General features: G+C 41.3%; 1 protein-coding gene and 1 long non-coding RNA gene across 8 annotated transcripts in view; one reads left to right on the top strand and one right to left on the bottom strand.

The window, feature by feature from the left end:
- Window positions 1-11,875, bottom strand: part of LOC112661843 (uncharacterized) — a 45,585-nt gene extending 33,710 nt beyond the window's left edge. For both annotated transcript variants that reach the window (XR_003138031.2, XR_004811078.1), the window contains exons 1-2: window positions 11,622-11,875; window positions 10,174-10,339 (exon numbers count right to left, since the gene is read on the bottom strand). This is a non-coding gene — a long non-coding RNA (uncharacterized LOC112661843). The remainder of the gene's footprint in view (window positions 1-10,173; window positions 10,340-11,621) is intronic.
- The window catches only part of LOC125754130 (melanoma inhibitory activity protein 2-like), a 137,269-nt gene that overhangs the window by 103,861 nt on the left and 19,558 nt on the right, over window positions 1-13,850 (top strand). The window lies entirely within an intron of this gene.

Below are 13,850 nucleotides of genomic sequence, written 5' to 3'. Positions count from 1 at the left end.
GGAAATTGACTTTAGTCTTGCCTCTCCATCTACTGTCCCTTCTTAGTCCCATACCACTTGGGTTCTCTCTAGTCCAAAAGTTGATCCTTGGCTCAGTCTTCTCTTTTGAGCCTCAGATTTGCATTAACAATTTCCTGCTTGATACTATCACTTGAACATCTAGCAGGTGATTCAAACTTAGTATGACCAAAACATCAGTCTGGTTTCTACCCTCCAGAGTCTATTTATCCCTGAGTTCCCTGTATATGACATCATTGCCCTCTGGATGACTAAACTAAAGATCCAGGAGTTCACCCTGTCCTCCTACTCTCTCGATCCAATCAGCCACCAAGCCCTACATATTAGTTTCTTGCTGTAAGAAAGTGTCACAAATTTGTGGCTCAAACAACACAAATTTATTATCTTACAGCTCTGTAGGTCAGAAGTCTGACATAAGTATCCCTGGGCAAAAGTGAAGGTGCTAGCAGGACCGTGCTCCTTTTTGGAATCTTTTTGGGAGAGCCATCTCCTTGTTCATTCAAGTTGTTGGCAGCATTGTCTTCCTTACAATGGTAGGATCAAGAACCCTTTTCCTACATGGCTGCCAGCTGAGAGCCTTTCTTGGTTTCTAGAGGTCACCCATCTTCCCTCCTTCCACCACCTTCTCACAGCCTTTCCCCATCTCCAAAACCACCAATGGTGGGTTAAGTTGCTCTTGTGCTCTGAATCTCTTCTTCTTCTATTGCATCTCTATGATTCAGCTGGGAAAGATACTTTGTTTTTAAGGGTCTGTTGGATTAAACCCACTTGGTAACCAGGGTAGCCTCCCCAACTCAAGGCCTGCACTCTTAATCACCTCCACGTAGTCCCCTGGACCATGTAGGGTGACAGTCACAGGTTCTGGTGAGTATACACACACATCTTCAGGGGCCATTATTCTGCTCACATCACATCTGTTCTGTACCCAGTGCATATATCCAATGGCTTCACATTTCTCTCTCTACCCCACCACCCTCAACCATACCACTATCCTCTGTCACTGGGCTGACCCAATGGTTAACTCACTGTCCTTTCTGCTTCTACCCTTAATCTTCCCCACAAAGTAGACAAATCTCTCATCTCCAGCCTAACCCTTCTCTGGCTTTGTTTTATTACTGAGACTCAAATTCAAATACAAAAAAGGCTTTTGTGATCTGCTCCCCTCTCTTACGCTGGAGGCTTCTCTTCCAGTGGCCCTAGTGCCTTCCTCTCCAGACTGTTGTACTTCCTGTTCTTGGAAGATTCTTAACCTTTCTTTAATTCTTTAAATGCTTGATTGTATCCCATCTTAGGCAGCAGACCAAATGCTGTCTTCCTCAGCACTACCTTCCCTAACCAACTTAATTCAAATCAGACCTCTGGTCTCACCCATCCCAATTATGATCACATTGCCCTGCTTACTTCCCACACAGTAATTATCACAATTCTATTTATTTTACCTTTTTAAATTTATATTCAACTTGTTTATTGTCTCTCTCTCCAAGTTGAACAAAATGGAGGGCAACCATTGTATCTACAGTGACATCCAGTCTCTCCAGTCAGTAGTTCAGGGCTTCATACTTGGCAGATGTGTGATAATTATCTGTTGACTGGCTGAATAAACAATGAATTATATGAGCACTCCTGAAACCTGAGAGGAAAATTCTCAGGAAGGCATTGATCCATGCCATCATTTTATTAGAGTAAATAGGGAAAAATAACTCTGATAATAACCGTGAATACCACCCAGATTCTGGAAAGCAGAAAACCAACAGAGAAAAAATATTGTTTCTGCCTTAAGAATTAAGAGCAGCTGAACTTTTTGCTTCGAGGTAAGCATACATGAGGTAGAGAACAAATTATGTCAGTCTGAGCTAGTTCAACTCCTGAAGATCCATGACGACTATTATCACAGTGATAGATGGGTCCTGCTCACCACAGGCACGAAATAAATTGTTATTGCCATGAGCTCTTGCTTGTCTGTGCTTAGTATACAGGGATGTGTTATGTGTGACCATCTGCAATCTTTTTTATTATTGACTTTTACAGTTTATATTGCCCTTCTAGAGATAATTTGTTCATTGCTTCAGAAAAAAGAACATATCTGTTTTATTCAAACAGTTAAGGTCTCTACTGCTTGGTTATTTGGCCTCCATCCCCACACACATCTTTTCTGAGACACCTTTATGGCTAGGTCACTTTTCATCTAAAATCTATTTCCATGATCTGTACTCCTTCCCTGACAAACATTTCAAAAGGTACAGCTTGATCTCCTTGCTACACATCTAAAGCAATAGCATTCAATTGGGGCAATATTATGCCATAGCAGACATTTGGTATTGTCTGGAAAAGTTGTTGGTTGTCACAGTGTGAGGGGGGAAAGGTGGTGGACTGGCATATGCCAAAGGCCAGGATGCTGCTAAACCTGCTACAATGCACGGGACATCTCTCTACAACAAAGAAGTGTCTGATTTAAAATCCCAGTGGTCCTGGGGTTGAGTAATCCTGTGCCAGAGAGGGAAAGAGCACATCTCCATCATGTGCTCAGTCTCTTCCTGGCAGCATAACAGGGAGTTGAGAGGGGCGCAAGATGTGCCACCCAAGCAAAGGTTCATTTGGCCCCTCAGAGATTCCTCTCTACAACTGACCTACAGATTAATATATTAGCCTAAACAATTTGTAATAGATTGCTGGACTTTATTTCAAAGCAATACATAGCAGTTGAAATCCACTTGATCTTCTCTGTGGTGTGTGGTGCCCCTGGCTGCTTCTTCCTCCCTGAAACCTGTCTTCCTTTTGTCTCAGGACACGTCTTCACTGGGTACCCCCCTCAACTACCTCCTTCCTGTCTCCTTTGTGAACTTCTGTCCTCCTACCCTCCCACAAACAGTGGCATCTCTTCATTTCACATCTCTTCCTAGACAATCACATTCACTGCCTATTTTTTTAAAGATTTTATTTATTTATTAATGAGAGACACACAGAGAGAGAGAGGCAGAGACACAGGCAGAGGGAGAAGCAGGCTCTATGCAGGGAGCCTGACGTGAGACTCGATCCCGGGTCTCCAGGATCAGGCCCTGGGCTGAAGGCAGCACTAAACCGCTGAGCCACCCGGGCTGCCCTCACTGTCTATTTTTATCCCTTCTTGTATGCTGGCAACCCTGGAAGTAGGTACCAGGACCAGATTGCTACTGGGCTCCTAACTTCACTGTCCATTTGCTTCCAGTTGTTTACGAGAATGTCCCCTGAGCATCTCAAATTCATTGTGTCTAACACAGAGCTGTTACTCTGCTTCCCATCCACAGTCTTGCTTTTTCTCCTCTTTATTGGTGAATGTATCACTGTCTACCCAAGACCCAACCATGGTGATCAGTCTTGGTTCTTCCCTTTCCCATAGAATAATTTTCAATCAGTACAACTCTGGGATTGAATCAGGTCATTGTTTCTCATTGATGCCTCTCCCATCCTTCTCCTCTCTTTGTCCTCACTGACTTTGCCTTTGCTCAAGTTAGCACCATTTTCCCCACAGCCACCAGAGCCTTCACCTAGTGGATCTTAGGGATTCTGTTTTTTCCTTTTCTCATTGGGGATCCTCTCGTCCACCAAAGTGACTCTTCTAAAATGAAAATTTGATAATTTAAACCAGCATCCCAATGTTTTATAGCAGCAATGTCCACAATAGTCAAACTGTGGAAGAAGCCTCAGTGTCTATCGGCAGATGACTGGATAAAGATGTGGTCTATGTATACAGTGGAATATTACTCAGCCATTAGAAATGATAAATACCCACCATTTGTTTCAACGTGGATGGAACTGGAAGGTATTATACTGAGTGAAGTAAGTCAATCGGAGAAGGACAAACATTACATGGTCTCATTCATTTGGGGAATATAAAAAATAGTGAAAGGGAATAAAGGGGAAAGGAGAGAAAATGAGTCGGAAATATCAGAGAAGGAGACAGAACATGAAAGACTCTTAACTCTGGGTAGCAAACAATGGGTGGTGGAAAGGGAAGTGGGTGGGGAAATGGGGTGACTGGGAGATGGGCACTGAGGGGGGCATTTGATGGGATGAGCATTGGGTGTTATGCTAGGTGTTGACAAAGTGAACTCCAATTAAAAAAATATACAAATAAATAAATAAGTAAATATTTAAAAAATAAAATAAAAAGTATTTTACCAAAAAAAATAATAAATCTACCACTTTAATACTTTAATGGCTCCTGTGTACTTGGCCTGCCAAGTACTGGCCCACCCAACCTGTCTCCCCAGACTTGATTCTCTCTGCATCTTTCCACACACCCAACATTTGAGTCCCACTGAGCTTCTTATATTTATCAACCTGTCTTGCCTATTTCTCACCTCATATCCTTTCCTTACTATGGTTTCTACTCAAAATTTTTACACACAGGGAGAGAGAGACTAGCTCTAAGACCCTTCCTGAACACTCTCTATCTTCCTTCCACTTACACAACTGAGCAGCCTCTCTTTGCGTCTTCACTGCTCTGGTGGATAACTCTGTCTCAAAGTCAATGGTTTATTGCACTTATTTGTATATCTTTATGTCTTCTTTTATACTCTATCCTCTTGAATGTCAAAGAGCCATGTTGTGTACTACATGTCTAGCAAACAGTGCAGTAGCAGGAACAGAGCTGGCACAATAATTATTTGTTGAGTTCATTAATGGGAAAAGCATCCACTTTGCTTGAAACACCTCTGTAATCCTTGGTGCAGCTAATCTTTGGGACTGAAATATCAACCACTCTGGTATGAAATCCAATTTGCCACAATCTTTTTTTGCATCATGAAAGTTTAATGTTCACAAGGCTTGAGGAAATTAAAATATAATAATACATTAATAGCCCTTCCTCATGGAAATAAAAGGCTGTGATAAACATTTATGTAAATCGATTTTCATCTTAAATCACCTCACTCTTTCCAATTACAAAGTCTCAGTGAAAGTCAATACCATACATCTTTCAGAGTTTCCTAACCATAAAGTAACTTGTAGTTGCCTACTTATTTATGCAAATAATTATTAGTTCCATGATCTATAGCAAATCTAAAAGCATCCAATGCCTATGAATGCTAATCGATTCAAAAGCTTACTTACATACCACTTCTCCATCCCCTCTCCCTCTGAATATAATGAACAATTTAACACAGGGAAGGATGGACTCTGATAATTTGTTCAAATATTCCTTTATGAATAAAATTTTAGTAATACCTTTGGACTATTCCATCAAAATATAACCAATGACTCAAATATATCAAAAGTCATAAAATTATCAATTTCATATCAGAAGCCTATTGACCAATGATAAGCATAAAAATGCAACACATTATAAAAGGAGAACTGATAGTGTGAAGGCCTTTCTTACCCATCACATAGCAAGCAGATAGACATATTCCTCAAGATTCTTAGGTTGCAAGTAGTAAGACCCTAACTCTGTCTAATGTAAACAAAGGCAGGGAAGAATTTATTAGAAAAATATCAAGACCTCACAGTATCTGTGAGGGAGATTACAGACTTGGGCTTGGAATCAAGAAGTAGGATGAGCAGCTCCAAGAGGCAAAAATGTAAGAATAGTAGGGCCATCCCACAATGGGAAGGATGTGATCAGGGGGTCTACAACATAAATGAATGAACTCCAACTATTTTTATTTTCTTCCCTTTGTTCAAAACTCACTTCTAAGGACAACATATCCAATTAGCTCCAGTTGGATCATACCCACCCTTTATGTAGAAGAGAGCAGAGCACTGAATTATAGTCTTAGTGAGCTTGGGCTGGCATAGCAGAATCCCACATACTGGTGGCTTAAACCACAGAAATGGATTTTCTCACAGCTCTGGAGCCTGGAAGCCTGAGATCAGGATGCCAGCATGCTTGGGTTCTGGTGTGGAGCCTCCTCCTGGCTTGCAAACAGCCACCTTCTTGCTGTATCCTCACATGGCAGAAAGGGAGAGAGCTCTCTGGTCTCTCTTCTTATAAGGACATTAATCCCATCATGAAGGTTCCACCCTCATGACCTCATCATACCCTAGTCACCTCCGAAAGGTCCCACCTCCAAATACCATCCTATTAGCAATTAGACCTTCAACATACAAGTCTTAGGGAGACACAAACATTTAGTCCGTAGCAGTTCCTCCAGATTATAACCCATGAGGAAGAAGTAATTGTCCACAAAGGGCACGGGTCTGCCTAAATGGCCAGACAATAACATTAAATTAGTAAGTGAAATGACTTTGTATAGGTCATGATATAATTATGGAAGACGATGAAACATTGACAAATTTAATTGAATTAAGAATAGGGATTAATTGAGCTGGAATAATTTTAAAGCCAACTAAACTACATCAAACATAATCCTATGAATATGCAAATTGTTGAAATAAGCATCACTTCCTTTTCCCTGTTTGCTTTTTCCCCATTCATTAGTAGTTTCCCTAACAGAGAAGTAATGACTAGGCTTTAAAAGGTTAAGAAAAATAAATGAGGGCAAAAAATGAACACTGGTCACATCTTATATGTTATGCCTATTTTGAGATTTGGTGGGAAAAAATATGAATTCCTTTTGACAGCAAAGCACAGGCTCCAAGGGGCACAGTGAGTGGAGGGCACATTGCTGATCTCTTATGGGGGTCAGACACTATTCTAGGGCTTTATAGGTACTAATGCACAACAACCATATGAGGTAAGTACTATTGTAATCCTCATTTTACAAATTCCTTATGTTTGCAACATCAATTGGTTCCCTCTAGTAAAATCACACCCAGAGTAGAAATAAGCACTTGCATGTTGGGAGCTGGTAACGTGGCAGTGATCCAAGGGCCTGGTCAGGTATGATAGACATAGTGGGGAACTAAACAGATAACACCTCTGCCCTCATGGTTCTGGTGTTCTAGAAAGGAGACACATGATGGATAAGAGTGATAGGTAAATATATAGTATGTTTGGAAGTGATTAAGCTAAGTAGGGAAATTAACCATGGAAGCAGCATGAGAATTTGGGGGGAGGAAGGAGCAATCTTTTTTTTTTTTTGTATTTTTTTTATTAGAGTTCGATTTGCCAACATATAACACCCAGTGCTCATCCTGTAAAGTGCCCCCCTCAGTACCTGTCACCAGTCCCCCTGCCCACCTCCCTTTCCACTACCCCTTGTTCATTTCCCAGAGTTAGGAGTCTCTCATGTTTTGTCACCCTCTCTGATTTTTCCCACTCATTTTCTCTCCTTTCCCCTTTAATCCCTTTCACCATTTTTTATATTCCCTGAATGAATGAAACCATACAATGTTTGTCCTTCTCCGATTGACTTACTTCACTCAGCATAATACCCTCCAGTTCTATCCACATTGAAGCAAATGGTGGGTATTTGTCATTTCTTATGGCTAATATTCCATTGTATACATAGACCACATCTTCTTTATCCATTCATCTTTCCATGGACACCGAGGCTCCTTCCACAGTTTGACTATTGTGGACATTGTTGCTAGAAACATTGAGATGCAGGTGTCCTGCCATTTCACTACATCTGTATCTTTGGGGTAAATCCCCAGTAGTGCAATTGCTGGGTTGTAGGGTAGCTCTATTTTTAACTCTTTGAGGAACCTCGGCAATCAGACTACCAAAAGGAATAAAAGGCATTCAAATTGGCAAAGAAGAAGTCAAATTTTCCCTCTTTGCAGATGACATGATACTGTACGTAGAAAACCCAAAAGACTCCACCCCAAGATTGCTAGAACTCATATAGCAATTTGGCAATGTGGCAGGATACAAAATCAATGCCCAGAAATCAGGGGCATTTCTATACACTAACAATGAGACAGATGGATAACAGTATCATTCCTGTTGAGAACTGACCTGAACGGGACGTAGGGAACCATTTCTCAAAGAGACCACATGGGTGAATGTTTCGTGTTACAGGACACATTAACCTGGTAAGAAGCTGGAGGAAAATCAGCCCGCATCTTTCCCCTCCAACCACCTACTTCTGCACAGGGCTGGTATCAGAGATCAGCCATTCTGAAACTCTTTACTGCATGACTTATATATGTCTGGAGATTCTGCTTTGGGGTCCAACTAAAGCTTTTGATTCCATCAACAGAACACAACTTGAGTGCTGATATTAGCCTCTGGGGTTGGTGGTCATTTTGTATTTCTGCTTGAGCATCTTTCCACCAATATCAGAGTTAGATCAAGACAAGGTTTTCAGGCTTTTCTGCATTGATTGAGGGTGGGGGCGATCCCATGTCCTATGCCCTTCTCACAAACCTCCACTGCCTTGCCCAATCTAAAGGTTTTCTGGTTCAGCAGTTTTCTTTTCTCCTCAATTGGCAACTTTACTCCCTGCTGTATACATGATGACTCTAAATTCTTACTACCTTTTACCTTCAGGGCTCCCCAAAGGCTATTTTTCATAAATAAATTAAAAACCAAAATGGTGACATCTGAAAACAAAACAATCCCAACTGAACTCTCCCTGAGCTATTAATATAGCATTGCTTTGCCATCTAATGTCTGCTTTTCTGGAAGCATCAGATTCCCCTAAGGAGTCCTTGCATTTAAGCACTTAGAAGAAAATATCTTTTGCAGTTCAGAAGGTGCTCCTGAGCAATTGGCAACTACCAGGAAGATCCAATGACTCTAATATTATGATCAGTGGTGGGGTGAGCATACCAGAAAAGAAAGCAGGGCTTGATTGACCGCCAGTGATAAAATCCAGCCAACAAGGAGAATTGACAGGAAAATAAAGAAGCAGGAAGGGGGAAAGACACAGGAAAGTAAAGTGAGTGGTGAAGATGGGCAGGCAGCCTAGCAGCCGGGCAATCTGGCACAGCAACAATGTCATTGTCACCAGACACTGGACAGTGACTAACCATGGGTGGGAGCAAAGGTCTTCTCTGGTGTCTGCTCATGAGGCCTCAAATATCTTGGCTACTGACTGTGAGGGGTTGAATTATGCCCCCCAAATAGATATTTTGAAGCCTTAACCTCTGATCCGTGACCATGAGACCTTGTTTGAAAATAGTGTCTCTGCAGATATAATCAAGTTGAGGACACATGGGATTAGGCCCAAGTCCAGTGACTGGTGTGCTTATAAGGAGAGAAAGATATAGAGACACACAGACACACAAGGAAGAAGGTCATGTGTCAACGGAGACAGGGATTGAAGTGGTACGGCCACAAGCCAAGGGATCCCAAGGCTTGCTAGCAGCCACTAGAAACTGGAAAGGAAAGGAAGGACACACGTCTAGAGTCTTCAGAGAATATGTGGCCCTCAGGACACCTTGATCTTGGACCTCTGGCCTCCAAAAGTGTGAAAGAGGAAATTTCTGTTGTTTGAAGCTTCCCAGTTTGTGGCAATTTGTTACCAGCAGCCATAAAGTAACTAATACAGATAGCAGACTGATCCCAGGACAATGCCTCAATTTGAGCTAGACAGTAGCTGAGCTCACCTTCCAGATACAGAATGAATATCTGGTACAATTTTTTTTTCACCCACTTCCTATCTACACTTCCTACCTTTACTTGATCCAAGCAATGGACTATGAAGTTTCCAAAGTACATATTAAAGAAGAGATTGGGGATGCCTGGGTAGCTCAGTGGTTGAGCGTCTGCCTTCATTCAGCTCAGGGTGTGATCCTGGGGTTCTGGGATCAAGCCCTGCATTGGACTCCCTGCAGGGAGCCTGCTTATCCCTCTGCCTGTGTTTCTGCCTCTTTCTGTGTGTCTCTCATGAATAGATAAAATCTTTTAAAAAGAGAGAGAGAGAGAGAGAGAGAGAGATTGTATGAGAGATTAATAATCCACCATGGAGGTAATTTTTAAGAACTTCATTTTTCAGCTGCAATTTTAATATGTTAGGACTTTAAATTATCATTCAAGCATAAAGAGAGCTTGGAAAGCGTTGTAGGCTGGTGCCACATTTGCAAAAGTGTTTTCTCCTTAGAACAGGGTTTCTTAACTTCTGCATTGTTGGCATTTGAGGTTGTCATGGGGGACAGAGAGTTGCCCTAGCATTACAGGTTGTTGAGTAGCATCCTTGGCCTTTGTCCAATAGATGCCTATAGCGTCTTCCCCTCGGTCATGGCAATCAAAAAACATCTGATGGCCCAATATTCCCTAGGGAGAGGAGGCAAACTCATCCCTGGCTGAAAACCAGTTAGTATACTTACCCCATACCTGTCCTTTGCACTAATCACTTCAGTGAAGAGAGAAACATCTTTCGGCAGTTTTTCCAAAGAAGGAGTCCAGGATGACAAAGTGGATGCAAACTGATGTGACCTGGATCAGTGATACCATATAAGTACGGGCAATCCCAATGAATCAAAGGTGACTTAGCTGATCAGAAGAAGAGGGTTTGGGAAGGGTAAGGAAAACATTCAATGAGAGACAGAGACAAGCTCAGGCTTCAGTGCCCTAAGTATGCAGGAAGGCTGGTGCATGACCTTGATCAAGTGGCCCTTAGGAGTCTCACTCCAACTTGATGAAAATTCAAATGATCAAAAAGCAACACCAAATGGTCTCTGTGAAAGCAAGTTCTGAGAATGCCATACACCTTCTACATTCAAGTCAGTATCTGTCAGTCTACCCAGAGAGCTACATGGAGCATATCAAAATAACTGTTGTGCATGGCAACCTTGAGAAACTACTGAGAAGATTAAATTATCATTGATGTCAATTAAAAATAAAGTAAATTAAAAGTGCAACTCAGGTTTTAATGTTCTAGGGAATAAGAGGATTACCCTTCAGCTACATGGTCAAATAGTGAAATTCTGAATTTAGATATCAAGATATTTATTTAAGCAAACTCTTTCTCAGGAATCATGTATCAAGGTTAGTAAAGTTCCTAGCTTCTGAAACCATAGAAAGAATACTAAAATATTACTGGAGCAGGCATAGTAGCCTAAATATTCAGACCAAGCTCTCATAGAACCAAAAGAGACCCAAATTCTTTATGGATCAGAGGTGGAAGTTTGACTAGAGCATACACAATGGGCCTGGAGATCATGTAAAGCAGCTAACAATACATTTACTGCTCTAGGCAATGAGCGAGTAAGTTCCTCCCCATTAGAGTCCAAGTCCGTAAGACCTTAATCAAAAGTTTAAGAAAAAAACAAGAGATACTCGGCATCTATGTGGCTCAGTTGGATAAGCATCCAACCCTTGATTTCAGCTCAAATCAAATCTCAGGTTTGTGGGATCTAACATCGAGTAGAGCTCCATGCTCAGATGGGGGATCTGCTTGAGATTTTCTCTCTTCCTCTCCCTCTGCCTCTCCTCCTGTTCACATGTGCATGTGGGTGCTCTCTCTCTCTCAAATAAATAAATCTTTGTTTTAAAAAAAGAAAGAAAAACAGAAGATGCCATTGAGAACCTCCTATGAAACTACACGCCTCACTCAAACTATAAGGATTGGGTTTTACATCTCCAGACACGTCCCACCTGCTTCCCTCCTGGAGCACTCACAGCTCATGTTGTCAGCAGCATTTGTTGTGTGATTACATCTTCAAGCAAAGCTCTTTGTCTGACAGATTGGATATTTTAGGTATATTTTTTTTTCCTAAAGGATGTGAACTATTAAAAATGATCTCAGTAAAATATTATGCTTTATCAACTTTACCTTTTCTAACCTCAAAGGAGCCTTTAGGGCAATGTGCTCACAAACAGGCACCAAATCATGTTCCAAAGCAAGAGTCATAAGCCAGCCTGGCTGGGTCTCTGTGTCTTTTGCTCCTGGCTATTTCTTCTGGACTTGTGTTCCCCAACCTGTCTAGAAGCAGGTTGGTAGTTCATTAAGAATATGCAATTCCCTTCCTGTATAAGTGGGGGCCTAGAGTCAGACCCCTAGCTGGGGTCCAGGTGGCTCTGAGAATGTAGGAGCAGGAGCCAAGAGGCAGTTAGAACTTACTAACAGTCAACCCAAGAGCCAGTTCAGTGAGATGGAAGGAAGACACAGCAAGAGCAGGTAGGAGAAGGCAGGGTGACAGAGCAGGATACAGAGCCTGGGGTCAGGCATTTCCTGAGGTGCCCAAGCATCACCAGAGTGGTGTTATGGATTAAATTGCATTCCCCTAAATTCACCTGCTGAAGAGCTAGCCCCTAGAACCTGAGAATGTGGCCTTATTTGGAAATAGGGTCTTTGCAGATGTAATTAGTTGAGGATTGGCCTTAATTCAATATGACTGGTGTCTTATAAAAAGGGGAAATTGAGACACAGACTCATACACCTTGTGCCTTGTGAAGATTGGACTTGTGTCTCCCTGAGCCAAGGAACTACCAGAAGCTAGAAGAGAAGTTGAAACAGACTCCTTCACAGCCCTCAAAAAACAAACCCTTCTTTCACATTAATCTTGGACCTCCAGCCTCCAATCTATGAGACAATACAGGTCTGTTGTTCAAGCCATCAAGTTTGAGGTGTTGTGTTACAGTGGCCCTAAATGCCAACATGGGTGGTATGCCTTATTGAGGGATTTGGCTGCTGCAAATCCCTGCTTGCTATGAGCAGAGGACAATTTTATTCCTTATTCTTTCCAGAACAACACAAGAAAACATTACTTATCTAATACCCCAAAGGAAACTTACTACAATCAAATGTTTTAATATTTGCCAAGTCTTTCTTTTTGAGACTTAGAGTTTTGATCACTTTATATCCAATAGTTTAAAGAGCATGGGAATATATCTGTGTGCCAATTTAAGTTACAGTTTGGGGCAAGAATAACATTTGATACTCCAAAACCACTTTTGTTCTGTTTTCATCTTTGAAATTTGTTTTAAAGGTCACATGGCAACTATTCCTCATTCTACAAGTTTTTCCAATAGGTTTTATGCCGAAACCAATAAAATTTTGACCTGAACTGACCCAACTATCTCTATCAACTATCTGTTTTGTACCCTTCTGTGGTTTGATAGATTAAAGGGTGTGTCAGAATGGTATGGAAGACAAAGTAATCACCAGGCAGAGAGCTTGGAGAAATTTAGATGGAATTTGCAAATTAAAGCAAATCTACCCCCGACCCCAATTCTTTCACCCTGACAAGGTAGATTTATGAAAAGAACCCAGCAAACTTCTACCTTGTACAGAACTAAATTTATATCTCAAATATTGGTGCCAGGGCCCAAAAATATATGCATTATCAACTCATAATATGAAGCCACAATAATCAGACTCTGGCTGTTCCCATTTAGCAGTAAAATACATACATTTAAGTGACAAAACGTCATTTGCTCAGAGATGTTAATTACATGATGATCTTAGGGGCAAGCATGTAAACAGTGGTTTGTTAGTGAAATCACAGCCTAACAATGTCACATAAAGGAGCCCAAACCTCAGAGGAAGACAGACATAGATCCACACTCCTCACTCATCTTTGTGCTATTAGATCTGCCATCCTTGCTAATTTTCAGAGTTCAAATTATCAGTCAGAGTTCAAATTATCTTTGTTGGTATCAAACAAGTTTCATTTGTCCTGGATTTATTTATAATCTTTCTGATGATAATTCAGAGAACAAGTCATCCCCACAGTGACAGCATAATTATCTCTATGCATAGACTTGGGGGTATTGTATTTGTGCTAATATTCGTATGTTGGGGAGAATGAGAAATTGAAAAGACTGAAGATTGTTTGAAATTTGCAAAGACTGAAATCGGTTTTTAAAAAAGGTGGGGCAACAAAGATACACACAAACTGATGCAAGTGACTGTTGATGTGGGTCAGAGGTTGGGGAGAGCCCTCTATCATCTCCACGATGCAGACCGATACAAGGCAGCCATTAAAACCAGCGACACAATTGCTCCAAACATTTCACAAGATGGAAACCCAGACTTGTCAGTTTCCCCCTCAAAAACAAA

This window comes from Canis lupus, chromosome 31 (genome assembly GCF_003254725.2).
Source record: "Canis lupus dingo isolate Sandy chromosome 31, ASM325472v2, whole genome shotgun sequence".
Taxonomy (NCBI): Eukaryota; Metazoa; Chordata; class Mammalia; order Carnivora; family Canidae; genus Canis; species Canis lupus.
The sequence above is the reverse complement of the archived record's forward strand: the minus strand, read 5'-3'. Positions and strand labels throughout refer to the sequence as shown.